Source organism: Anser cygnoides, chromosome 13 (genome assembly GCF_040182565.1).
Source record: "Anser cygnoides isolate HZ-2024a breed goose chromosome 13, Taihu_goose_T2T_genome, whole genome shotgun sequence".
Lineage (NCBI taxonomy): Eukaryota > Metazoa > Chordata > Aves > Anseriformes > Anatidae > Anser > Anser cygnoides.
Window position 1 is genome coordinate 21,972,089 of NC_089885.1, and position 27,317 is coordinate 21,999,405.

Here is a 27,317-nt window from a genome sequence, read left to right on the forward strand (position 1 = left end):
TGGCTTTTATTGCTGTGGTTGCTTTCTCTTCTGCTTATCAGGTGCCCCAGGGAAGGTAGTAAACCTTCCCGTTAGTAAATGGGAAAACTTTTGAGATAGTGGAATCTGGACCTTTGAGTCCTAGCTGGTACACCCAAACTTGCGAGCTATATGCCATATTGCGGGCCCTAAAATTGCTGAAAAATAAAAGCGGTACAATATATACAGATTCAAAATATGCTTATGGGGTAGTACATACATTTGTGTAAAATATGGGAAGAAAGGGGGCTCATCAATTCACAAGGAAAGGGTTTAATACATCAGGAATTGATTACCCAGGTTTTACAAGCTATCAGAGAGCCCAAAGAAATTGCCGTAGTACATATAAAAGGGCATCAAAAAGGCCTCACCCCTCAGGTTAGGGGTAATAATCTAGCAGATCAGGAGGCAAAAAGGGCAGCATTAATGAGTAGAAGAATTATAAGAACGAAGGAAGATTGCCCAGACTGTGGGAAATAATACTTATACTTAATAGTTAATATATAATAATTAATATAATAATTAATAACATAATATATAATAGTGCTTAATATAATACTTAATACTGTGGGAAAGACTTAAAGGAATTTCCATGTTATGATTGCTGGAGTGAATGGGGAGTTGATGGGATTGAATGCAATTGTTCTGAGGAAGAAAGCCCGCCTTATAAAAACTGCTACAAGTGCAGGCCGACTAACTCCCTGTGGTCGAATGGACCCATTCCCCTCCCTTTACTCTGTTTCACTATTACAGAAGAAGACAAGATGACACAAATGGGGGTTCCAAAAAAAAAAAAACAAACGATAAAGGGAAATGGGTACTGCCTGATGGACGGGAAGTGTTACCAAAATCAGTAGCTATGAGGGTGCTACGGAGATTTCATGAACAGACGCACTGGGGTACTCAGGTGTTGGTGGATCAATTTGCCACATATTATATGTGTATAGGGATTTATAATATAGCAAAGAGGATCGTAAATGATTGCGTAACTTGTTGGAGGGTAAATGCTCAACACATGAGAAAAAGGGTCCCGGGAGGAGGACGAGAATTGGCACATCGACCTTTTGCAAAGATTCAATTAGATTTTACTGAACTTCCGAAAACGGGGCGATATAGATACTTATTAGTTATTGTAGGCCACCTCACAAACTTTGTTGAAGCATTCCCTACGGCAAGGGCCACAGCTCAAACCATGGTAAAGATATTATTAGAAAGCATCATACCCAGATACGGGGTAATAGAAGCAATTGACTCTGATCGAGGCCCACACTTTGTGTCAAAGGTATCCCGAGACACGATGAAGGCTCTGGGAATTAAATGGGAATATCACACTCCCTGGCATCCTCAGAGTTCGGGAAAGGTAGAACGAATGAATGGTGAAATTAAAAAGCAACTAGTAAAGCTTATGATAGAGACTAAGACCTCCTGGGTGAAATGTTTACCGCTTGCACTATTGAATATCCGGACATAGCCCCGAGCCGATGTCGGAATCTCACCTTTTGAAAGGCTGTATGGTATGCCTTATGATTTAGAGATGCCATCTGATCCCCAGGTACAGGATATCCAATTAAAACCTTATTTAATACAGCTTATGAACCGACAGAGGGAGTTGCAAGCGAAAGGCTTGGTGGCTAGATATAGCAATCCATAGGATACCACCTGGAGATAGGGTTCTAATTAAGACATGGAAAGAAATGTCTTTAACACCACGGTGGGGAGGCCCCTATGTTGTTTTACTTATCACAGAGACGGCTATCCGGACGGCTGAGAAGGGGTGAACGCATGCCAGTGGCGTGAAAGGACCGATCCAGAAAAGCGAATGGGAAGCGGTCGCAGGCCCTGATGACTTAAAGCTCACGTTGAAACGAACTCGATAAGTATGGTCTAACTGTCTATGTATCGTAAAAAGGAGGAGAGGGGACCCTGTTTGATCAGAAAAAGGTCGCGGTTACCTGAAAAACTCCCCTGAAGAACACTGCTGCTGCCGAGAAGAACCTGCACCTTGTAGTTCGCTGCAACCGAACCGACAGGCGAGGCAGAGAGTGAAACGGTGGGGAATTACGTGGCCAGGTAAAGAACTCTGGAAAATGGGCCCTAGCCATTTTTTTTTTTTTGCGATACATAGTAATGGGTACGATTGTTTACACTGTTCCTGGGTCTGCGCACCCTCACAAACCTTTTAAATGGAGCCTGATTAGATGGGAAGATCACCATGTTGTTCAGCAGATAACTACTGCTGGGGGACTGATAGGGGAGGCATCATCTATATAAAGAAGGAAGAGACGAAGAGTCCCCAACGGGTGGGACGAAATCAGAAACTGTCGGGGAGTGTTTTGAGGATTCAGCCTACACAAGCTTTTAGAATGCTAACTCCTTGTTGTGGTTTAACCCGGCTGGCAGCTAAACACCACACAGCCGTTCGCTCACCCTCCCCCCTCCCTCTCTGGGATGGGGGAGAGAAACGGGAAAGTGAAGCCTGTGAGTTGAGATAAAGACAGTTTATTAAGACAGGAATATAATAATAACAATAGTAATAATAGTGATAATGATAATAGTATTAATAATAATAATGTGTAAGAAACAAGTGATGCACAATGCAATTGCTCACCACCCGCTGACCGATGCCCAGCCTATCCCCGAGCAGCCGGCCCCCCACCCCGGCCAGCCACCCCTATATATTGTTTAGCATGACGTCAGATGGTATGGAATACCCCTTTGGCCAGTTTGGGTCAGCTGTCCAGGGTCTGTCCCCTCCCAGCTCCTGCTGCACCCCTAGCCTGCTCGCTGGCAGGACAGAGCGAGAAGCCGAAAAGTCCTTGGCCTGGTGTAAACACTGCTCTGCAACAATTAAAACATCAGCATGTTATCAGCGCTCTTCTCATCCTAATCCAAAACATAGCACCCTACCAGCTACTAGGAGGAAAAATTAACTCTGTCCTAACTGGAACCAGGACACTCCTAATAGCCCTAAACCACTGGAGGTTGCTAATAAATCAGTAAACCCGGAGTACGGGATTAGAAATGAAGGGGTGACCGGGAATAACATATGGAGAATCGTGAATGCTAGTTATCAGTTGTTGAATCAAACAAATCCAGACGTGCCTAGACCTTGCTGGTTATGTCTTGATATAAGGCCCCCATATTACGACGCCATTGGGGATCTGGGAGAGACCACCCGTTCAAACAAAACCGATCCCCCTCAATGCAATTGGGGAAGGGATGTAGCAATAACGTTAACGGAAGTAACTGGGAATGGCAGATGCGTAGGCACGGTCCCTGGTGAGAAGTTCCATCTATGCAATATTACAGAAAATGTTACACAATTAGACAAAGAAAAATGGTTAATACCAGCAGATAACACCAGATGGGTATGTTCGTCTCTGGGGGTGACTCCATGTTATCTTTGAAATTGTTCAACTCGTCTCATGATTTCTGTGTACAGGTAGTAATTATCCCAAGGATTCTTTACCATTCTGAGGAGTATATGTACATCCAACATGCTATGGCAAAAAACCACTTAAGGAAGAGAGAGCCTATTACGGCTCTTACTTTAGCCACTCTGATGATTCTGGGGGCTGCAGGAGCCGGAACTGGAATTACCTCTCTGGTAAAACAAAGCCAAGAATTTACCTCGTTACGCATTGCTGTAGATGAGGATTTGGCCCGTATCGAGCAATCTATATAAGCTTTAGAGAAATCTGTGCGATCCTTATCTGAAGTAGTACTACAAAATCGTAGGGGATTAGATCTGATTTTTCTACAATAAGGAGCATTGTGTGCAGCCCTACGAGAGGAGTGTTGTGTATATGCTGATCATACTGGAGTGGTGAGGGATACAATGACTAAATTGAGAGAAGGGCTAGAAAAACGAAAAAGGGAGAATGAAGCCCACCGAAACTGGTACGAATCCTGGTTTAATTACTCACCTTGGCTCACTACACTGCTATCAGCTATAGCAGGACCTTTGTTGCTGCTCATATTTACACTAACTTTTGGACCACGTATATTCAATCAAATAATCACAATTGTAAAAAACCGATTAGAGGCAGCTCAACTTATGCTTGTGTGTGCGAAATATGAATCTCTTGAACAGGAGGAGGATGACGCAGCAACTTTAATATTGAGCAAACAAGTGCTTCAAAAATTCATCAATGAACAAAATATGTTAGAAAAAGAAAAAGGAGGGATTGTGATAAATTAGCAGGTGTTTGTTCATTGTCTTTAAAAAGAATTCAGAGAATCTGCTGAGAAGACAAGGTTTTGCAATTTACGACCTTGTTGAGGGGGAAGACTAAGCAAGTAGATAGTGGGGAGGGGGTGTTGGATAAACGTCCTTGGTAAAACAAAGACTCTGTGAAATACTGTTTGCTGCTTTACTACCCTTGAACACGAGCACAACGCATGGTCATTGAAAGAAACAGAACGAACTGCACAGCTTCAGAAGATTCAACAAGTCCTGACAAGCCGAACTTGGATGCTGACAAGCCGAACTTGGATGCTATAAAACGGCGACACTGAAAAGGGAAAGTTGCGTGCTGTGATGGAGCGGAGACTCCCCAGCCGCCCAGCGCTGTTTTGCTTGTACCTGCTTACTTAATAAATAAATTATCATCGATAGACCAGAAAATTGCGTGGTCTCGCTTATAACATTAAACAATGTAGCTTGTGCCGTGTGTGTTGTGTGGCCCGGGCAGAGTTTGCCGCGGCGCTGTGAGCGAAGAATCTCAGTTCGAGCTGGTGAGCAGCTGAAGTAAAGAAGCTGGGAAGAGAGAGGTATTGCAGCAGGTACGCTGTGGCTGTGAGGTGCCTCAGGGTGTGCTTTTCTCTCGTCTCTGCAGGGGCTTCATGCAGTCTTGGACAGGGAAATGCCCGTGTCACAGAACAATGAGGGAAGGTGAGAGTTTTATCAGCCTGGTGATCCCTGATCTGAAGCAAAGGGAAGACATTCAGGTGTTTCCCTCTGAGGGTCTGAGGTGAGGCTGTTTGGGACAGAGGAGCAGAGTGGCAGGTGGTGGCTTGCAAGCACAGCGGTCATTTTGTCCTTCTGTGTTCCCAGGTGGCATGGGTGATGGTGGCCGTTCCTTTCGAGCTTGGATCTAACTTGCAGGTACAGAGGCAAGTGGACTGCTGTTTTGAAATGAAAACATTAAATATGGGGTGACTTCTGTTGTTGAGGGATGGGTGCTAATGCTGTCAGCTGAATGTTTATCTTCTGACTGTGTTTTCCTTTGTTCAGGCTGAAACGCAGTGTGCAGTACAGGACGTCACGACCCGAGCTACCTCTGGAGTGACTCTGGTGAGTGATGAACAGAGGTAGGTGTTATTTTTGGGGTGCGGTTGTCACTGCACTTATTTTACTACATCAAATAGAGTACATTCCAGTTTTCTCTTTTAGAGGTGCTGTAGGTAGCTTCAGAGAACGGGTGGAAGCATCTGCCGTGTGGGGTAGGTAAGCGGCTGAGGTAAAGGAGGGGATGAGAGTAACTGTCCTGAGGGTGCAGTGGCTTTTATTGCTGTGGTTGCTTTCTCTTCTGCTTATCAGGTGCCACAGGCAAGGTGGGCTGTGATAGTCTTTAGAATAGGAGCGAAGCAGGTCACTGGAATGCTGTTTGGTTCCTGAGAAAGGTGTTTCAGAGGAAAAAGGTCGTCTGGCGTGGCAGCTCCTGATGGTGGTCTTCTTCTGTAGGTGAAGCGGTGCCTGAAGCCCCATCCCGTGTAGCCTGAGCACGCCTCGCTGAGGTTGAAGCCTGCTTTCCAGCAGTTTCCAAAACTGTGTTGAGGCTGAAATGGTGTGTCTGTGTTTGGGCTGGGGTTGCACCTTGGTGAGTGTAGGGATGAGTTTTAAGTTGGTGCAGCAGAGGGCCAGGCTCCATTGTCCTGTAGTGTGTTTTGACCCATCAGCATAGCCTTTTGGTTTTCAGATAGCCTACTCAAGTACGTGATTTTTCCTGCGAGTGATGTTATTACATGGAATTGATTTTTTTTTTTTGCATGTAATCTGTTATGCTCCCAGATTTTTCTTTCGATATAAATAAAGGTTTGAGCTAATTCTAGGTGAAAAAATTTCAGTTACTTGCTTGGTCATATTGTCCTTTCAATATTCAAAGCTGCAGCAAAAGCATGGGGATTGTTGCTTCTAGAATCACCCCAGTTCTCTTGTCTGCAGTCTGCATGCTATTGAGCTAAACCAGATTAAAGAAAAAAAAAAGAAAAACAAAAAACAAACCAAATACAAAACTAAAAAAAACACCAAAAAAAACCCCACAGCTGCTGTGCTGCTTGTGCTCTTTTTACTTTCTTGTGCTTTACCACCTCCCCTTTCCCAGGTGATTGGGTTTGGGTGCTGGGCGGGGCCAAATGGTATATGAGCCCCAGGTATGCCATTAGAGAGTTCATTGTGCCTGGGCTCCTCTTTGGGGTAAGTGCTTTGTTTTTCCTTCAGTCAGTTGCAGGGTTCTTTGGGCAGGTTGGAGTCTATGGATTTCTAGATTTTAAGTGCTTGGAAATCACTTACTAGAGGGATATTTAGCAGAGGTTGCTGGCTCACTTGTTTTTGGGATGGTGGGATCCACTTGTGTTTTTGGGTTATATTTGAATCTCTAGACGTATGAAGGCACTTGTGTAACTCTCCAGAGGACTAAAAAGAGCTTGATTACACACTACAAGAGGCTTGACCACGTAGGCGCAGTATTACCAAGAGACTGAGCAGGGTTGTATCAGATTTACCTTTTTCATCTGTAAAGGGTAGGTCTGTGATCGGCGCCGCCCGGGCACACTTTGGCGCGGCGCCGCCCGGGCACACTTTGGCGCGGCGCCGCCCGGGCACACTTTGGCGCGGCGCCGCCCGGGCACACTTTGGCGCGGCGCCGCCCGGGCACACTTTGGCGCGGCGCCGCCCGGGCACACTTTGGCGCGGCGCCGCCCGGGCACACTTTGGCGCGGCGCCGCCCGGGCACACTTTGGCGCGGCGCCGCCCGGGCACACTTTGGCGCGGCGCCGCCCGGGCACACTTTGGCGCGGCGCCGCCCGGGCACACTTTGGCGCGGCGCCGCCCGGGCACACTTTGGCGCGGCGCCGCCCGGGCACACTTTGGCGCGGCGCCGCCCGGGCACACTTTGGCGCGGCGCCGCCCGGGCACACTTTGGCGCGGCGCCGCCCGGGCACACTTTGGCGCGGCGCCGCCCGGGCACACTTTGGCGCGGCGCCGCCCGGGCACACTTTGGCGCGGCGCCGCCCGGGCACACTTTGGCGCGGCGCCGCCCGGGCACACTTTGGCGCGGCGCCGCCCGGGCACACTTTGGCGCGGCGCCGCCCGGGCACACTTTGGCGCGGCGCCGCCCGGGCACACTTTGGCGCGGCGCCGCCCGGGCACACTTTGGCGCGGCGCCGCCCGGGCACACTTTGGCGCGGCGCCGCCCGGGCACACTTTGGCGCGGCGCCGCCCGGGCACACTTTGGCGCGGCGCCGCCCGGGCACACTTTGGCGCGGCGCCGCCCGGGCACACTTTGGCGCGGCGCCGCCCGGGCACACTTTGGCGCGGCGCCGCCCGGGCACACTTTGGCGCGGCGCCGCCCGGGCACACTTTGGCGCGGCGCCGCCCGGGCACACTTTGGCGCGGCGCCGCCCGGGCACACTTTGGCGCGGCGCCGCCCGGGCACATTTATCTTAGATCGAGCTAACAGGCAGCTGAAGTAAAGCAACTGGGAAGAGAGAGGTATTGCAGCAGGTACGCTGTGGCTGTGAGGTGCCTCAGGGTGTGCTTTTCTCTCGTCTCTGCAGGTGCTTGGTGCAGTCTTGGACAGGGAAATCCCCGTGTCACGGAGCAGTGAGGGAAGGCGAGCGTGTTGTCAGCCTGGTCGTCCCTTAACCGAAGTGAAGGGACGTGGGGGGTTTATGTGGCAAGGTTTTGGTAGCAGGGAGCTCTAGGGGTGGCTTCTGTGCGAAGAATCTAGAAGCTGCCCCATGTTAGGTAAGGGCCCCGCTGCTGAGCGGAGCCAATAAGTGATGTTGTTTGCGCGTCTGTGAGAGCATATTTAAGACAGGAAAAAAAAAAAAAAAACCACGCTGGTCCATGCAGCAGCTGGGAGAGCAAGAGGAGTGAGGAACAGCCTTGCAGGCGCCAAGGTCAGTGAAGAAGGAGGGGGAGAGGTACTCCAGGTGCCGGAGCAGAAGTCCCCTGCGGCCTGTGGCGAGGACCATGGTGAAGCAGGCTGTCCCCCTGCAGCCCACGGAGTACCACGGTGGAGCAGGGTTCCATGCTGCAGCTGGTGGAGGAGGCCACGGTGGAGCAGGTGGACCTGCACTGATGGAGGCTGCGGCCTGTGGAAGACCCTTGCCGGAGCAGATTCCGGGCCGGACCTGTAGACCGTGGAGAGGGGACCACGCAGGAGCAGGTGAGCTAGCAGGAGCTGCTGCCGCCCGTGGGGGACCCAGGTTGGAGCAGTTTGCTCCTGAGGGATGGACCCCGTGGTATGGACCTACATCTGGAACAGTTCTGGAAGAGCTGCTGCCTGTGGGAAGGCCATGCCAGATCAGTTGACCAAGGACTGCATCCTGTGGGAGGAACCCCACAGCACAGGGGATGAGGGCGTCCGAGAAGGAGTGGCGGCAAAGAAGCGCTATAGACTGACCATAAACACCGATCACCTATACCGCTGGGGGGGAGAAGGTGGAAGAGGGTGGTTGGGGGGGAAGGTGCTTTTGGTTGCTTTCGTTTGTTTCTCGCTTCTCTACATTGTGTAGTAATAAGCAATAAATCTTTCTATCTTTCTATGCTGAGTGTGTTTTGCCTATCACGATATTTACTGTGTAATCTCCTCGTCCTTATCTCAACCCTTGAGCCCTTTTTCCTTGTATTTTCTCCTTGTCCTTCTCTGAGGAGGGAGAGTGAGAGAGCGGTTTTGGTGGAGCTCGGTCGCCTACCCCTGTAAAACCACCACAGGGGAAGACGTTCAGGTGTTTCCCTCTGAGGGTCTGAGGTGAGGCTGGCTGGGACAGAGGAGCAGTGTGGCAGGTGGAGGCTTGCAAGCACAGTGGTCATTTTGTCCTTCTGTGTTCCCAGGTGGCATGGGTGATGGTGGCTGTTCCTTTCGAGCTTGGATCTAACTTGCAGGTACAGAGGCAAGTGGACTGCTGTTTTGAAACGAAAACATTAAATATGGGGTGACTTCTGTTGTTGAGGGATGGGTGCTAATGCTGTCAGCTGAATGTTTATCGTCTGACTGTGTTTTCCTTTGTTCAGGCTGAAACGCAGTGTGCAGTACAGGACGTCACGACCCGAGCTACCTCTGGAGTGACTCTGGTGAGTGATGAACAGAGGTAGCTGTTATTTTTGGGGTGCGGTTGTCGCTGCAGTTTTTTTAACTATATCAAATAGAGTAAAATTCCAGTTTCTCTTTTAGAGGTGCTCTAGGTGGCTTCAGAGAACGGGTGGAAGCATCTGCCATGTGGGGTAGGTAAGCAGCTGAGGTAAAGGAGGGGATGAGAGTAACTGTCCTAAGGGTGCAGTGGCTTTTGCTGCTGTGGTTGCTTTCTCTTCTGCTTATCAGGTGCCACAGGCAAGGTGGGCTGTGATAGTCTTTGGAAAAGGAGCAAAGCAGGTCACTGGAATGCTGTTTGGTTCCTGAGACAGGAGTTGTAGAGGAGAAAAGCTTTCAATATTTAAAGCTGAAGCAAAAATAAATAAACCACAGCTGCTGCTTCTCTTTCTACTTGTGCTTTGCCCCTCCCCTTTCCCAGGTGATTGGCTTTGGGTTCCAGGGAGGGCCTAGTGGTCATTGAGTCACAGGCATCCCTTCAGAGAGCTCATTATGCCTGGGCTGCACTTTGGGGTAAGTGCTTTGTTTTTCCTTCAGTGAGTTGGAGGTTTCTTTAGGTGGTTAAGAGTCTATGGACTGATGCGTTTCCAAGTAGAGACCGGTACGCCCATCTTTGTGAGGTAACAACTGGTAGGATCTGTTAGAGTAAACCAATCCAGTAATAGGTGCCTGTATTGCATGCAGCTCTTCTTCAGGTGAGTAATTGTTATAGCATGTTTACGGATAGGATGGCAGTGCTACTTTGTGTGTTTGCTTTTGGTTCTGGGTCCCTTATGATTTTTGCTGAATTAAGGCAAATATTATCAAAGTTATAACCTTGGTGGCAAAGTGATGGAGCAGGGTTTAGGAGATAAGTATCATCGAAGCTCCCTGTGTAAGCATGCATCTGAAAAGAGTAGCAGTAGGCCTGTAAGGGGTAGTCTTTTTCAGGGTTAGGGACAGTTTGTTATATTTTTGGAGCTTTTGCCTGTGGTTTGTGTGGCTGTAGAGTCTTTAGACGTTGCAGCCTTCTAGTTTTTAAGTGCTTGGAATTCACGTAATAGAGGTGTGCTTAGGAGGTGTTGCTGGCTAACTTGTTTTTGGGAAATGGTGGGGTACGGTTCCTTTTTTTTTGAGTTATCTTTTAATCTCTAGGTATATCAAGTCATTTGCATAACTGTCCAGAGGCTTCACAAGGAGCTTCAGTACGCATCCGAAGGGGCTTGACCGCATAAGTGCAGTATTACGGAGAGACTGAGCAGGGTCACCGTTCTCATCTGTAAAGGAGAAGTCTGTGATTACCCCTGTTGGGGCTGCTGTGCATTCATGGCCTTTTGGCATTTGTGGACCTGAGGGTGTGTTTTTTTTTTTCGGCTCTCGTCTCTGTGTTTGAGTCCTCTGCAAGGAGCTGTACTGTTTGTGTGTCCATCACGGATATGACCTTCTCTTTTTGTTTCTTGTATCCCAGGGCATGGGCCCGGACACTTGAATGAGGCACGAGGGTGAGTGGACGGCAGTGTGGGCCCTGAGTTGGTCAGTGGATTGTGTTAGTCTGCTTTGCCTGTTATGCAGGCTTTGGAAGCACCTTGAAAGAGCAGAGTACATCTCCTGCCACGTTCCTGAGGCGCGCCAGGCGTCAGCGGTTCCAGTTCCTGAAATGCTGGAGATGCTCGGAGCACAAGAGGAGCTGGGAGCGTGATGCATCTCCTTGGGATGTTAGGTGAGCAAAGCGGTGGTACTGGGTTGGGGAACGTGGGTCTGGGGCTTCTTGGCTGTTGGGGTAGGGGAAGAAAGAAGAGGAGTGGGTATAGACTGTTTTGTGGATTGTCATTTTTGCTTGTTCTTTCTCCTTGGTCTAAGCTACGTGACCTTGGCTCAGCACAGTAAATGGAAGCGCTAAGCCTGGATCGGGAAGGTGAGTGGAGAAAAGTTGGGAAAAGGGCATTGGTTTTGGTTTGGTAGTCTATTGGTCCCACCTCTGGGTGACTCCTCTTTTCCGGGGACGAAGAAGATAGTGGGAACATCCTAGTTGGCCTCTGTGGTCCACCTTGAGGATGGATTGTGACCCCTGAGAATTAAGTCCAGGGGCAAATACTGTGTGTTTGGGGGTGGTTGGCAGGGGAAGGCGGGCAGTTGTCTGGAGTTGGTCTATCTGACTTCAGTAGCAGAGCAGGTCAGTGGACTACTGTTTTGTTTTTGAGGTGGGTGTTTCACTGGAAGAAGTTTGGCTGGTGTGCCAGTGCCCGATGGCACTTTATTTCTGCAGGTGAAGAGGAGCCTCGTGCCGGAAGCAATGTCCTGGCTAGCCTTCGTGTTCCTTGATGAGGATGGAACCTGCCTCCTGTCATTCCAAGCTAAGTTGGGGTGCAAGTGCTATGTTTGCTTTCGGGTTTTGAATGCACACATAGGGCGAGGGTCTGTGCTTTTAAGTCATTGCTGTGGATGGGGCCTTTTAGGATTGATCACGGTCAGACAGTGTGTGGGGGCATGGGATTCTGTCAGGTAGGGCTTGAGCACGTGCCAGGCAGGGCAGTTCCAGCTTGGTGTCTGTGTTCTGTGTTGTCTGGGCTGTGCTGTTGCTCCTGGTGCTTGGCAGGCCCTGGGGAAGCCTTCCTGAGGGTGTTGAACACTTGACCTCACTGGAATAATGCTGATGCTCAATCGGAAGCTGAGCATTTCTTGTCTTGCAGTGGGAGCTTAAAGAGATCATTTCTTCTGTGCGTGTAATTTTTTTGTATCAAATGTTTCTTGATGCGATCATCATATGTTACGCGCTCCTCAGGTCTTGATATCCTCATTGCCTTTTTCCACTGGACGGATTAGATGGGCAACTTGTTAGCCACACCAAAGGTCCTAAATGCTTGTTTCATCATTGTAGGGCTGATCTGAGCACTTCTTGTCTTGCAGTCACAGCCTGAAGCGCAGATGTGTTTCAGGTCTTGTGCATCATATTCGGTTTCAGATGGCATCTGTTTCCATACTCACTCTTGCAGAAGTCATCTGGGTCGCATCAGGAGCTCTGTCTTGGGAATTCATTTCCTAAGAGATTTCTTCTGGGGTTTGCACTCCCCATCCTTCTGGTCTCTTGCTTTGAAGGCAGGCTTTTTATGCCTTCGTCATCCCAGTTCTGGCAGTTGCTTCCAGTCGCGTGTAGTGACATTTGAGTCTCTCCTTGGGTCTGCTGCAGAGCACCTGTTCTGACTTGCTGTCGCTGTAGGGCTTCCCTCTGGGAGTCCTCTTTTTTTTTGCGCCTTGTGTTCTGTGTTTTGTTCGTAATGTTTGTAGCGTGCCTGTGTGTGTGTGTTTGGCCTGGAGCTGTCCTGCCTGGCAGTTAGTGATGGTAACTAACGTGGCGGTCCATCGGTGTACTAATACATTGTCCGGACTGTTTTGGCAAAGACATCCGGTCTGCCTCTGGGCACGTACTGAAGGGCAGGTGGCACAGAGTCATCTCCGTGGTGTTTGGCAAATGTGGAGGGGGAGACCTGAGCTTCTTGCGAGCAGCTGTTTGCATAGTGCTTGAATAGTGCTAGAGGAGAGGTCTGTCATTGAATCTAGAAAGGTCGCAGATGTGGAGTGTTTTTATTTTTCTCCAGTCCTAGATAAACCTTAGGAGGAACCGGTCAAAGGAAAGAGCTCCTTCTGGAGCTGTCAAGCTCTCGTTCGGCTGCTCGGTGACTGTCTTGATCTACTTCTGGGGTGCCGAGGCAAGTTGTCTGCTGTTTTGAAATGATAAAATTAGCCATGGGGTCCCTTGTGTTGTTGAGGGATGGGTGCTAATGCTGGCAGCTGAATGATTACCTTCTATGTTTTCGTTTGTTAAAGCTGAAACACAGCATACAACCTGGGACTTCGTACCCAGAGCTGCCTCTGGCAAGGTGAGCGATGAACAAACGGTGCAGTTATAATTGGGTTGCGGTTCTCACTGTCACTCTAAGTGACCCCTCTTTTCTGTTTTAGAGGTGTTGTAGCTGGCTTAAGAGGGTAGATGGAAGCATCTGCCTCGGGGTAGGTAAGCGGGTAGAGGTAAGGCAGCAGATGAGAGTAACTGTCCTAGCTGTGCTGCGGCTTAGGATGCTGCCTTAGCCTATGCTTTTCTTCCTCTTTCACAGGTGTCTCGCACAGGCTCAAAGGAGCAAACTGCATTCTGAAGAGCTGCTTAAGTAGGGGGGCTGGTCATGAGCTGGGTTGGAGCGGAATGGCCAAGTAGCACGAGGTGACTATGAAAGGTCTCTGTCTTGCTTTGCAGGTGCCATGGCAGGCTCTCCACAGAAGTGGCTGAGGATTTGAGATGAGGCCGGAGAGTGACAAGGAGCAGCACGTGCAGGGATGGTTTCCAAGCGCTGCGGTTGCTTTCTCCTCTGTTGGTCAGGTGCCACAGGCAAGGTGGGCTGTGACATCAGTCTTTAGAATTGGAGCAAAGCAGGTCACTTGAATGCCGCAGGGCATCTGAGAAGGGTGTTTTAACAGAAAAAGTTTGTCTGGCGTGGCAGTGTCTGATGGCAGTGTGTTTCCACAGGTGAAGAGGTGCCTGGAGCCCCATCTCATCTAGCCTGCACGTGCCTTGAGGATAAAGCCTGCTTTCCAGCAGTGTGGAAAGCACCACCAGTCTGTGGTGCCGGCCCGGCCGAGTTGGAGCATGTGAACAGCTGAAGAAAAAGAGCTAGTGAAAGAGAGGTATTGCAGCAGGTAGGCTGTGCCTGTGAGGTGCCTGAGGATCTGCCTTTTCTTTTTTTTCTTTTGTGGGTGCTTCCTGTAGCCTTGGAGAGGTGAATCCCCACATTGTGGAGTGCTGAGGAAAGGCGAGAGGGTCGTCAGCCCAGTCAGTGTCCCTAAGCAAGGTCCCCCTAAGGCAAGTCCTTGAAGTGTTTCCCCTGGTTTAGCAGGTGCTGCAGCAGGCCTTCCTCAGAATCTGCTGAGGGTCTGAGGTGAGGCTGGGTGGGATAGAGGAGCAGTGTGGTGGGTGATTACTTGAGAACACAATGATCATTTTATCCCTTTGTTTTCCCAGGTGGTGTGGGTGATACTGGCTGTACTGTTGGAGCTTGGACTCAGAGAGGAACGGGTGAGCACAACCGTATATTGCTTCAGTGGTAGTCAGTATTGCGGAGGAGGTGGGCATCAGGGCCGGTGTGCTAGTGAATGCTGGTACGCTGTTTTTGCAGATGATGATAAGCCTGGCCATGGACTAAGATGTCTCTCAGTGTCTGTGCATTTCTTGAGGTGGAGGGAATTTACCATCCAGCAATCTGAGAGCTAAGTTGAGGGGCACCTGGTATTTGCATATGTGGTGTGGCTGATGGGAGCTGGGAGCCGGAGCAGCATGGAGCCAGCCGGCTGAATATACTTGGTGCCACTGTGAAGGTGGTTCAGGCTGGGTCACCTTCAGGCTGCTTGAGGCTGGGTCATCAGGCTAATAGAAGGAGCAGGGGATATTTTGTAGTGTGAGTGTATGTGCCAGGCAGGACAGTTCCCATCTGTTTATTTCTCTTGTAGTGCTGCTTCTGCAGGGTGTGTTCTGTGTCATGCACTCCTCGGGTCTTTGTATCAAATGTTTCTTGATGTGATCATCATGTTATGTGCTCCTCAGGTCTTGATATCCTCATTGCTTTTTGCACTGGACAGACTAGAAAGGCAACTTGTTAGATGTACCAAAGGTCCTAAATGCTTGTTTTGTCATCATGGGTCTGATCCGAGCACTTCTTGTATTGCAGTCGCAGCTTAAAGCGCAGATGTGTTTCAGGTCTTGTGCATCATATTCGGTTTCAGATGGCATCTGTTTCCATCCTCGCTCTTGCAGAAGTCATCTGGGTCGCATCAGGAGCTCTTGCTTGGGAATTCATTTCCTAAGAGATTTCTTCTGGGGTTTGCACTCCCCATCCTTCTGGTCTCTTGTCTTAAAGGCAGGCTTTTTATGCCTCCATCATCCCTGTTCTGGCAGTTGCTTCCAGTCGCATGTCGTGACATTTGAGTCTCTCCTTGGGTCTGCTGCAGAGCACCTGTTCTGACTTGCTGTAGGGCTTCCCTCTGGGAGTCCTCTTTTTTTTTTGCGCCTTGTGTTCTGTGTTTTGTTCGTAATGTTTGTAGCGTGCCTGTGTGTGTGTGTTTGGCCTGGAGCTGTCCTGCCTGGCAGTTAGTGATGGTAGCTAACGTGGCGGTGTACTAATACATTGTCCGGACTGTTTTGGCAAAGACATCCGGTCTGCCTCTGGGCACGTACTGAAGGGCAGGTGGCACAGAGTCATCTCCGTGGTGTTTGGCAAATGTGGAGGGGGAGACCTGAGCTGCTTGCGAGCAGCTGTTTGCATAGTGCTTGAATAGTGCTAGAGGAGAGGTCTGTCATTGAATCTTGAAAGCTCGCAGATGTGGGGTTTTGATTTTTTGTATGTATTTCGTTCCCCTCCCCAGTAGAGGGGTAAACCTTAGGAGGAACTGGTCACAGGAAAGAGCTCCTTTTGGAACTGTCAAGGACTCGGTACCCGGTGACTGGCTTGATCTACTTTCCAGGTGCTGAGGCAAGGGGGCTGCTGTTTTGACATGATAAAATTAGCCATGGGGTCCCTTGTGTTGTTGAGGGATGGGTGCTAATGCTGGCATCTGAATGATTATCTTCTGACTGTTTTCATTTGTTAAAGCTGAAACACAGCGTACAACCTGGGACTTCACGACCAGAGCTGGTTTTGGCAAGGTGAGCGATGAACAGATGTAGCAGTTATTTTAGGGGTGCGGTTGTCACTGCAGTTACTTAACTACACAAAATACAGTTAAAGTCCTGTTTATATTCCAGAGGTGTTGTAGCTGGCTTAAGAGAGCAGATGGAAGCATCTGCCTCGAGGGCAGGTGAGGGGGCAGAGTAAGGGAGCAGGTGAGAGTATCTGTCCTAGCTGTGCTGCGGCTTTGGATGCTGCCGCGGCCTATGCTTTTCTTTTTCTTTCGTAGGTGCCTCGCACAGACTCAGAGGGGCCATGATGCACTCTGAAGAGCAGCACGAGAAGGGCAGGCTGGTCGTGAGTGGGGTTGGAGCAGAATGGCCAAGTTGCGCAAGGTGACTGTGAAGGGTATCCATCTTGCTTTGCAGGTGTCATGGCAGGCTCTACACAGAAGTGGCTGAGGATTTGAGAAGAGGTTACAGAGCATCAAGGAGCGGCACGTGCAGTGACGGTTTCCAAACGGTATGGTTGCTTTCTCTTCTGTTGATCAGGTGCCACAGGCAAGGTGGGCTGTGACACTAGTCTTTAGAATCGGAGCAAAGCAGGTCACTTGAATGCCGCGGGGCATCTGAGAAGGGTGTTTCTAACAGAAAAAGCATGTCTGGCATGGCAGTGCCTGATGGCAGTGTGTTTCCACAGGTGAAGAGGTGCCTGAAGCCCCATCCTGTCTAGCCTGCGCACACCTCGCTGAGAATGAAAGCCGCTTTCCAGTAATTCAGAAAGCCAAGTTACGTCTCGGCCTCGAGCATCTGGGGCGTCTGCCTGTGCTTTTGGGCCTGTCTGTAGCGTTTGGCACCTGCCTTAGTACTTTCTTGGCGTATGTTTAGGCTTTTGGGGCCTGTGTCTTGGGGGGGGGGTGTGGAGCTGCTTGTACACCTTTGGGGCTTGCATCTGGGGGGGGGGTTGGGAGTTGCTTGAACACCTTTGGGGACTGTGTCTGGGGGGGGGTCAGGGCCTGCATCTGGGGGGGTTGGAAGGTGCCCCTACAATGTAGGGATCTGTATCTGTGGGGGTTGGGAGCTGCTTGTACACAGTATGGGCTTGCGTTTGGGGGTGGGTGTTGGGAGCTGCTTGTACCCTGCAGGGATCTGCATCTGGAGGGGGTTGGGAGCTGCTTGTACACCTTTGGGACTTGCATCTGGGGGGGGGGGGTTGGGAGCTGCTTGTTCACTGCAGGGTCCTGCCTTGGGCAGGGTTTGTAGCTGCTTGTACAGCTTTGGGGTCTGCAGCTGGGGGGGCTGGTTGAGAGGTGCTTGTCCACTGTAGGTGCCCATGTTTGGTGAGTTGGGAGCTGCTTGTACACTTTTGGGGCCTGCAGCTGGGAGGGGTTGTGAGATGCTTGTACATGCTAGGGGCTTCCCTGTATGGGGCTTTGGGGCCTGCCTCTGGGCAGGGGGTGGTTGTGAGCTGCTTGCACAACCTTGGGGCCTGCCTCTGCGGGGGCTTGGTGCCTGTGTCTGGGGAGTGGGGGGGTTCAGAGCTGGTTGTACAGTATAGGAGCCTGCATGGGGGGGGGGGGTTGAGAGCTGCTCGTACACTGGACGCCTGGGTTGGGGGGGAAGGTTTGGAGCTGCTTGTGCACCATTGGGGCTTGCATCTGGGGGGGGTTGGGAGCTGCTTGTACACCTTTGGGACTTGCATCTGGGGGGGGTTGGGAGCTGCTTGTACATCTTTCGGGCTTGCATCTGGAGGGGGTTGGGAGCTGCTTGTACACTGTTAGGGCCTGCCTTGGGGGGGGCGTTGGGGCATGTGCCTTGGGGGTGGGGTTGGGAGCTGCTTCTACGCTGTAGGGGTCTGGGTCTTGGGGGGTTGGGGCTGTTTTTACACCTTTGGGGCGTGCCTCTGGGGAGGGTGGGGAGTTGCTTGTACACGCTAGGGGCTTCCCTCTATGGGACTTTGGGGCCTGCCTCTTGGGGGGGGGGGTTGGGAGCTGCTTGCACACCCTTGGGGCCTGCCTCTGCGGGGGCTTGGTGCCTGCGTCTGGTGAGTGGGGGGGGGGGGGTTCAGAGCTGGTTGTAGTGTAGGAGCCTGCGTTGGGGGGGGGGGGGTGGGAGCTGCTCGTACACTGGACGCCTGGGTTGGGGGGGAGGTTTGGAGCTGCTTGTGCACCTTTGGGGCTTGCATCTGGGGGGGGTCGGGTGCTGGTTGTACACCTTTGGGGCCTGCCTCTGGGGGGGTGGTTGTGAGCTGCTTGTACACCTTCGGGGCCTGCGTCTGGGGGGGGTGTGAGCTGCTTGTACACTGTTAGGGCCTGCCTTGGGGGGGGCGTTGGGGTATGTGCCTTGGGGGATGGGGTTGGGAGCTGCTTCTATGCTGTAGGGGTCTGGGTCTTGGGGGGTTGGGGCTGTTTGTACACCTTTGGGGTGTGCCTCTGGGGAGGGTGGGGAGTTGCTTGTACACCTTTGGGGCCTGTCTCTGGGGGGGGTTGGGGCCTGTGCCGGGGGCATTGGGAGCTGCTTGTACACTCTAGGGTCCTCTGGCGGGCTTTGGAGCCTCCCTTTGAGGGGGGCAGTTGAGAGCTGGCTGTACACCTTTGGGGCCTGAGTCTGGGGCGTGGGGGCTGGGCCTGGGGCCTGGGGCCTGCACTGGGGTGGGGTGGGGTCCAGTTCATGGGGGGGGTGGGTTGGGAGCTGCTTGTGGACAGTTGGGGTCTGCATCTGGGTGTGGTTGGGGCCTGTGTCTGGGGGTGGGTCGTGGCCCGCTTGTAGACTTCTGCAGCCTGCGTCTGGTGTTTGGGGGCTTTTCTGTAGCGTTTGGGGCTTGCATTTTGGCTTTGGGATGTGTCTTGAGCTTCTGGGGCCTAGCTGTAGTGCTTGGGGCCTGTGTCTGGGGCTTTTCTGTAGCATTTTGGTCGCGTGTTTGTGATTTGGGGTCTGTGTCCAGGGTTTTGCCTTTTTTGTAGTTTTCAGCTTTGTGTCAGTTTCTTTGTGGGTTGCCTGGGGTTAGGGGCAGTTTGGGGTTTGGATCAGTGTTATTAGCGTCGGGGGGTTGATATGAAGGGTTAGGGTTGTGGTTAGAGTTGTTAGGGTTAAAGGGAATAAGGATTTTAGGGTAAGGGGATCAAGGTTGTGGGAATAGAAATGTTTTTGCACAGAGTTACATCGTTTAGAGGGAAGGAAGGTGGTATTGAGATATGCTTGCAGTGATAAGAAAGCTTAACAGACGACCTTGTGAAATGCAGACAACCAGAATCCTTAGAGCAATTGGGTGGAAATCACGGTGTAAGAAACATTACCACCTCAAAGAGGAAAACAGTCAAGGAAGAAAGAAAATTGACTTGTAACAGGCCAGCAGCTGTGTATTTTCAGTGAAGCACCGGATAGATTGTGAACCTGGATTACCCAGTCAATGGGGAAACTGAAGCGAAGAATCTCAGAGCTGGTGAGGAGCTGAAGTAAAGGAGCTGGGAAGAGAGAGGTATTGCAGCAGGTACGCTGTGGCTGTGAGGTGCCTCAGGGTGTGCTTTTCTCTTGTCTCTGCAGGAGCTTCGTGCAGTCTTGGACAGTGTCACGGAGCAGTGAGGGAAGGTGAGAGTTTTATCAGCCTGGTGATCCCTTATCTAAAGCGAAGACATTCAGGTGTTTCCCTCTGAGGGTCTGAGGTGAGGCTGTTTGGGACAGAGGAGCAGTGTGGCAGGTGGTGGCTTGCAAGCACAGTGGTCATTTTGTCCTTCTGTGTTCCCAGGTGGCATGGGTGATGGTGGCCGTTCCTTTGGAGCTTGGATCTAACTTGCAGGTACAGAGGCAAGTGGACTGCTGTTTTGAAACAAAAACATTAAATATGGGGTGACTTCTGTTGTTGAGGGATGGGTGCTAATGCTGTCAGCTGAACGTTTGTCTTCTGACTGTGTTTTCCTTTGTTCAGGCTGCAGTGTGCAGTACAGGACGTCACGACCCGAGCTGCCTCTGGAGTGACTCTGGTGAGTGATGAACAGAGGTAGCTGTTAGTTTTGGGGTGCGGCTGTCACTGCAGCTTTTTTAACTACATCAAATAGAGTAAAATTCCAGTTTCTCTTTTAGAGGTGCTCTAGGTGGCTTCAGAGAAGGGGTGGAAGCATCTGCCATGTGGGGTAGGTAAGCGGCTGAGGTAAAGGAGGGGATGAGAGTAACTGTCCTGAGGGTGCTGTGGCTTTTGCTGCTGTGGTTGCTTTCTCTTCTGTTTATCAGGTGCCACAGGCAAGGTGGGCTGTGATAGGCTTTAGAATAGGAGCAATGCAGGTCACTGCAATGCTGTTTGGTTCCTGAGGCAGGTGTTGTAGAGGAGAAAAGCTTTCAATATTCAAAGCTGAAGCCAAAACATGGGGATTGTTGCTTCTAGAAACAACGCAGTTCTCTTGTCTGCACCCTGCATGCTGTTGATCTAAGCCATATAAATAGATACATAAACCACAGGTGTTGCTTCTCCTCTTTCTACTTTGTGCTTTGCCCCTCCCCTTTCCCAGGTGATTGGCTTTGGGTCCCAGGCAGGGCCTAGTGGTAATTGAGTCGCAGGCATCCCATCAGAGAGCTCATTCTGCCTGGGCTGCACTTTGGGGTAAGTGCTTTGTTTTTCCTTCAGTCAGTTGCAGGGGTCTTTAGGTGGGTCAGAGTCTACAGACTGATGCGTTTCGACGTAGAGACCGGTACGCCCATCTTTGTGGGGTAACAACTAGTAGGACCTGTTAGAGTAAACCAATCTAGTAATAGGTGCCTGTATTGCATGCAGCTCTTCTTCAGGTGAATAATTGTTATAGCATGTTTATGGATAGGATGTCAATGTTACTTTGTGTGTTTGCTTTGTGGTTCTGGGTCCCTTATGATTTCTGCAGAATTAAGGCAAATATTATCAAAGTTACAACCTTGGTGGCAAAGTGATGGAGCGGGGTTTAGGAGATAAGTATCATCGAAGCTCCCTGTGTAAGCATGCATCTGAAAAGAGCAGCAGTAGGCGTGTAAGGGGTAGTCTTCTTCAGGCTTAGGGACAGTTTGTTATAGTTTTGGAGCTTTTGCCTGTGGTTTGAGTGGCTGTAGGGTCTTTAGACGTTGCAGCCTTCTAGATTTTAAGTGCTTGGAATTCACGTAATAGAGGTGTGCTTAGGAGTTGTTGCCGGCTAACTCGTTTTTGGGAAATGGTGGGGTACGGTTCCTTTTTTTTGAGTTATCTTTTAATCTCTAGGTATATCCAGCCATTTGCATAACTGTCCAGAGGCTTCACAAGGAGCTTCAGTATGCATCAGAAGGGGCTTGACCGCATAAGTGCAGTATTACGGAGAGACTGAGCAGGGTCACCGTTCTCATCTGTAAAGGGTAAGTCTGTCAAGTCTGTGATTACCCCTGTTGGGGCTGCTGTGCATTCATGGCCTTTTGGTATTTGTGGACCTGAGGGTGTGGTTTTTTTTTTCTGGCTCTCGTCTCTGTGTTTGAGTCCTCTGCAAGGAGCTGTACTGTTTGCGTGTCCATCACGGATATGACCTCCTCTCTTTGTTTCTTGTAGCCCAGGGCATGGGCACAGAGACTTGAATGAGGCACGAGGGTGATGCATCTCCTTGGGATGTTAGGTGAGCGAAGCGGTGGTACTGGGTTGGGGAACGTGGGTCTGGGGCTTCTTGGCTGTTGGGGTAGGGGAGGAAAGAAGAGGAGTGGGTATAGACTCTTTTGTGGATTTTCACGTTTGTTTGTTCTTTCTCCTTGGTCTAAGCCACGTGACCTTGGCTCAGCACAGTAAATGGAAGCGCTAAGCCTGGATCGGGAAGGTGAGTGGAGAAAAGTTGGGAAAAGGGCATTGGTTTTGGTTTGGTAGTCTATTGGTCCCACCTCTGGGTGAGTCCTCTTTTCCGGGGACGAAGAAGATAGCGGGAACATCCTAGTTGGCCTCTGTGGTCCACCTTGAGGATGGATTGTGACCCCTGAGAATTAAGTCCAGGGGCAAATACTGTGTGTTTGGGGGTGGTTGGCAGGGGAAGGCGGGCAGTTGTCTGGAGTTGGTCTATCTGACTTCAGTAGCAGAGCAGGTCAGTGGACTACTGTTTTGTTTTTGAGGTGGGTGTTTCACTGGAAGAAGTTTGGCTGGTGTGCCAGTGCCTGATGGCGCTTTATTTCTGCAGGTGAAGAGGAGCCTCGTGCCGGAAGCAGTGTCCTGGCTAGCCTTCGTGTTCCTTGATGAGGATGGAACCTGCCTCCCGTCATTCCCAAGCTAAGTTGTGGAGCAAGTGCTACGTTTGCTTTTGGGTTTTGAATGCACACATAGGGCGAGGGTCTGTGCTTTTAAGTCATTGCTGTGGATGGGGCCTTCTAGGATTGATCACGGTCAGACAGAGTGTGTGGGGGCATGAGATTCTATCAGGTACAGCTTGAGCACGTGCCAGGCAGGGCAGTTCTAGCTTGGTGTCTGTGTTCTGTGTTGTCTGTGCTCCTGGTGCTTGGCAGGCCCTGGGGAAGCCTTCCTGAGGGTGTGGAACACTTAACCTCACTGGAATAATGCTGATGCTCAATTGGCAGCTGAGCATTTCTTGTCTTGCAGTGGGAGCCTAAAGAGATCATTTCTTCTGTGCGTGTAATTTTTTTGTATCAAATGTTTCTTGATGCGATCATCATATGTTACGCGCTCCTCAGGTCTTGATATCCTCATTGCCTTTTTCCACTGGACGGATTAGATGGGCAACTTGTTAGCCACACCAAAGGTCCTAAATGCTTGTTTCATCATCATAGGGCTGATCTGAACACTTCTTGACTTGCAGTCGCAGCTTAAAGCGCAGATGTGTTTCAGGTCTTGTGCATCATATTCGGTTTCAGATGGCATCTGTTTCCATCCTCGCTGTTGCGGAAGTCATGTGGGCTTCATCAGGAGCTCTGTCTTGGGAGTTCATTTCCGAAGCATTTTTCTTCTGGGGTTTGCACTCCCCATCCTTCTGGTCTCTTGTCTTGAAGGCAGGCTTTTTATGCCTCCATCATCCCAGTTCTGGCAGTTGCTTCCAGTCGCGTGTAGTGACATTTGAGTCTCTCCTTGGGTCTGCTGCAGAGCACCTGTTCTGACTTGCTGTTGCTGTAGGGCTTCCCTCTGGGAGTCCTTTTTTTTTTGCGCCTTGTGTTCTGTGTTTTGTTCGTAATGTTTGTAGCGTGCCTGTGTGTGTGTTTGGCCTGGAGCTGTCCTGCCTGGCAGTTAGTGATGGTAGCTAACGTGGCGGTGTACTAATACATTGTCCGGACTGTTTTGGCAAAGACATCTGGTCTGCCTCTGGGCACGTACTGAAGGGCAGGTGGCACAGAGTCATCTCCGTGGTGTTTGGCAAATGTGGAGGGGGAGACCTGAGCTGCTTGCGAGCAGCTGTTTGCATAGTGCTTGAATAGTGCTAGAGGAGAGGTCTGTCATTGAATCTTGAAAGCTCGCAGATGTGGGGTTTTGATTTTTTGTATGTATTTCGTTCCCTTCCCCAGTAGGAGGGGTAAACCTCAGGAGGAACTGGTCACAGGAAAGAGCTCCTTTTGGAACTGTCAAGGACTCGGTAGGCAACCCGGTGACTGGCTTGATCTACTTTCAGGTGCTGAGGCAAGGGGGCTGCTGTTTTGACATGATAAAATTAGCCATGGGGTCCCTTGTGTTGTTGAGGGATGGGTGCTAATGCTGGCATCTGAATGATTATCTTCTGACTGTTTTCATTTGTTAAAGCTGAAACACAGCGTACAGCCTGGGACTTCACGACCAGAGCTGGTTTTGGCAAGGTGAGCGATGAACAGATGCAGCAGTTATTTTAGGGGTGCGGTTGTCACTGCAGTTACCTAACTACACAAAATACAGTTAAAGTCCTGTTTATATTCCAGAGGTGTTGTAGCTGGCTTAAGAGAGCAGATGGAAGCATCTGCCTCGAGGGCAGGTGAGGGGGCAGAGTAAGGGAGCAGGTGAGAGTACCTGTCCTAGCTGTGCTGCGGCTTTGGATGCTGCCGCGGCCTATGCTTTTCTTTTTCTTTCGTAGGTGCCTCGCACAGACTCAGAGGGGCCATGATGCACTCTGAAGAGCAGCACGAGAAGGGCAGGCTGGTCGTGAGTGGGGTTGGAGCAGAATGGCCAAGTTGCGCAAGGTGACTGTGAAGGGTATCCATCTTGCTTTGCAGGTGTCATGGCAGGCTCTACACAGAAGTGGCTGAGGATTTGAGAAGAGGTTACAGAGCATCAAGGAGCGGCACGTGCAGTGACGGTTTCCAAACGGTATGGTTGCTTTCTCTTCTGTTGATCAGGTGCCACAGGCAAGGTGGGCTGTGACACTAGTCTTTAGAATCGGAGCAAAGCAGGTCACTTGAATGCCGCGGGGCATCTGAGAAGGGTGTTTTAACAGAAAAAGCTTGTCTGGCATGGCAGTGCCTGATGGCAGTGTGTTTCCACAGGTGAAGAGGTGCCTGAAGCCCCATCCTGTCTAGCCTGCGCACACCTCGCTGAGAATGAAAGCCGCTTTCCAGTAATTCAGAAAGCCAAGTTACGTCTCGGCCTCGAGCATCTGGGGCGTCTGCCTGTGCTTTTGGGCCTGTCTGTAGCGTTTGGCACCTGCCTTAGTACTTTCTTGGCATATATTTAGGCTTTTGGGGCCTGTGTCTTGGGGGTTTGTGGAGCTGCTTGTACACCGTTGGGGACTGTGTTTTGGGGGGGGGGTCAGGGCCTGCATCTGGGGGGGTTGGAAGCTGCTCCTACAGTGTAGGGATCTGTATCTGGGGGGGTTGGGAGCTGCTTGTACACTGCAGGGATCTACATCTGGAGGGGGTTGGGAGCTGCTTGTCCACCTTTGGGACTTGCATCTGGGAGGTGGTTGGGAGCTGCTTGTACACCTTTTGGACTTGCATCTGGAGTGGGTTGGGAGCTGCTTGTATGCCTTTGGGACTTGTATCTGGGGGGGGGTTGGGAGCTGCTTGTACACTGCAGGGTCCTGCCTTGGGCATGGTTTGTAGCTGCTTGTACAGCTTTGGGGTCTGCAGCTGGGGGGTGGTTGAGAGGTGCTTGTCCACTGTAGGTGCCCACGTTTGGGGAGTTGGGAGCTGCTTGTACACTTCTGGGGCCTGCAGCTGGCAGGGGTTGTGAGATGCTTGTACATGCTAGGGGCTTCCCTGTATGGGGCTTTGGGGCTTGCCTCGGGGGGGGGGGTGGTTGTGAGCTGCTTGCATACCCTTGGGGCCTGCCTCTGTGGGGGCTTGGTGCCTGCGTCTGGGGAGCGGGGGGGTTCAGAGCTGGTTGTACAGTATAGGAGCCTGCGTTGGGGGGGGGTTGGGAGCTGCTCGTACACTGGACGCCTGGGTTGGGGGGGGGGAGGTTTGGAGCTGCCTTGTGCACCTTTGGGGCTTGCATCTGGGGGTGGTCAGGTGCTGGTTGTATACCTTTTGGGGCCTGCCTCTGGGGAGGGAGGGTGGGGAGGGAGTTGCTTGTACACCTTTGGGGCCTGTGTCTGGGGGGGGTTTGGCGCCTGCGTCTTGGGGGGGGGAGTTTGGAGCTGGTTGTACACCTTTCGGGATTGCATCTGGAGGGGGTTGGGGCCTGCCTCTGGGGGGGGGGGTGGTTGTGAGCTGCTTGTACACCTTTGGGGCCTGCGCCTGGTTGGGGGGTGGGAGCTGCTTGTACACTGTTAGGGCCTGCCTTGGGGGGGGGGGTTGGGGCATGTGCCTTGGGGGATGGGGTTGGGAGTTGCTTCTACGCTGTAGGGGTCCGGGTCTTGGGGGGTTGGGGCTGTTTGTATACCTTTGGGGCGTGCCTCTGGGGAGGGCGGGGAGTTGCTTGTACACCTTTGGGGCCTGTCTCTGGGGGGGGTTGGGGCCTCTGCCGGGGGGGGGTTGGGAGCTGCTTGTACACTCTAGGGTCCTCTGGCGGGCTTTGGAGCCTCCCTTTGAGGGGGGCAGTTGGGAGCTTGTTGTACACCTTTGGGGCCTGAGTCTGGGGCGTGGGGGCTGGGGCTGGGGCCTGGGGCCTGCATCTGGGTGAGGTGGGGTCCAGTTCATGGGGGGGGCGGGTTGGGAGCTGCTTGTGGACAGTTGGGGTCTGCATCTGGGTGTGGTTGGGGCCTGCGTCTGGGGGTGGGTTGTGGCCCGCTTGTAGGCTTCTGCAGCCTGCGTCTGGTGTTTGGGGGCTTTTCTGTAGCATTTTGGTCGCGTGTTTGTGATTTGGGGTCTGTATCTAGGGTTTTGCCTTTTTTGTAGTTTTCAGCTTTGTGTCAGTTTCTTTGTCGGTTGCCTGGGGTTAGGGGCAGTTTGGGGTTTGGATCATTAGTCAGTGTCATTAGCGTCGGGGGGTTGATATGAAGGGTTAGGGTTGTGGTTAGAGTTGTTAGGGTTAAAGGGAATAAGGATTTCTAGGGTAAGGGGATCAAGGTTGTGGGAATAAAAATGTTTTTGCACAGAGTTACATCGTTTAGAGGGAAGGAAGGTGGTATTGAGATATGCTTGCAGTGATAAGAAAGCTTAACAGACAACCTTGTGAAATGCAGACAACCAGAATCCTTAGAGCAATTGGGTGGAAATCACGGTGTAAGAAACATTACCACCTCAAAGAGGAAAACAGTCAAGGAAGAAAGAAAATTGACTTGTAACAGGCCAGCAGCTGTGTATTTTCTGTGAAGCACCGGATAGATTGTGAACATGGATTACCCAGTCAATGGGGAAACTGGGGAGGGTCCTGGTCACCGAGAGGAAAAAAAAAATTATATAAACTGTGTTATGGAACTAGTAGGTGGCTTGTGGGACGCCTGCCATTGCAATTGTGAATAAAAATGCTACTTCACTGAGATCCTTGCCTGAGCCTATGTTATTGGTTACAGAGTGTTTCTAACAAGATGTTAGGGTTTTAAGGTTTCAGGGCTAAGGCACTAGGGTTGGGTTTCAGGGTTAGGGTTTCCAGGGTTTAGGGTTAGGATTTTAAGGTTGTTAGGGCTGGAGTTATAAGGGTTAGGGTTTGGGGGTTAGTGTGTTAAGGTTTTAAAGTACTTTGTGGTTTTAGTGTTGATAGGGTTTTTAGGGTTAGGGTCTTAGGGTTTTAGTTATGGTCAGGTATTTAGGGTTAGGGTTTTAAGGTCTTAATTTTTTTCTTTTAAGGTTAGGGTCTCCAGGGTTAGGGCTTTGAGAATCTTTACTTTTTGGGTTAGGGTTTAGAGGGTCTTAATTTTTAGGGTTAGGGCTTTTAGGCGTAGGTCTAGTGTGGTAAATTTTATCGGGTTAGGGCTGTAAGGGTTTTTAGGGTTAGGGTTTCTAGGGTTTGTTGGGGTAGGGGTTAAGGTTAGATCCGTGGTTGCCGTAGGGTTAGGGGTCAAGGTTCTTAGGGGTTAGGCCTAATATTAGGGAGGAAGGCC

The 27,317-nt window shown here is 51.1% G+C and overlaps 1 protein-coding gene across 1 annotated transcript in view; it reads left to right on the forward strand.

Moving 5' to 3' along the window:
* ZC4H2 (zinc finger C4H2-type containing) overlaps window positions 1–26,758 on the forward strand; it is a 99,957-nt gene extending 73,199 nt beyond the window's left edge. The window contains exons 14-40 of the mRNA XM_067005046.1: window positions 4,857–5,314; window positions 7,798–8,411; window positions 8,897–10,669; window positions 10,783–11,034; window positions 11,175–11,229; window positions 11,581–11,678; window positions 12,911–13,192; window positions 13,275–13,700; window positions 13,834–13,955; window positions 14,074–14,166; window positions 14,326–14,379; window positions 14,480–15,821; window positions 15,950–16,179; window positions 16,254–16,310; window positions 16,393–16,486; window positions 16,664–16,751; window positions 19,206–19,405; window positions 19,507–19,625; window positions 19,709–19,759; window positions 19,889–19,943; window positions 20,044–20,093; window positions 20,466–20,557; window positions 21,179–21,309; window positions 21,497–21,560; window positions 21,701–21,755; window positions 22,107–24,205; window positions 24,382–26,758. The gene's annotated coding sequence lies outside the window, so the exon portion shown is untranslated. The remainder of the gene's footprint in view (window positions 1–4,856; window positions 5,315–7,797; window positions 8,412–8,896; window positions 10,670–10,782; window positions 11,035–11,174; window positions 11,230–11,580; window positions 11,679–12,910; window positions 13,193–13,274; window positions 13,701–13,833; window positions 13,956–14,073; window positions 14,167–14,325; window positions 14,380–14,479; window positions 15,822–15,949; window positions 16,180–16,253; window positions 16,311–16,392; window positions 16,487–16,663; window positions 16,752–19,205; window positions 19,406–19,506; window positions 19,626–19,708; window positions 19,760–19,888; window positions 19,944–20,043; window positions 20,094–20,465; window positions 20,558–21,178; window positions 21,310–21,496; window positions 21,561–21,700; window positions 21,756–22,106; window positions 24,206–24,381) is intronic.
* The last annotated feature ends 559 nt before the right edge of the window (window positions 26,759–27,317 follow it).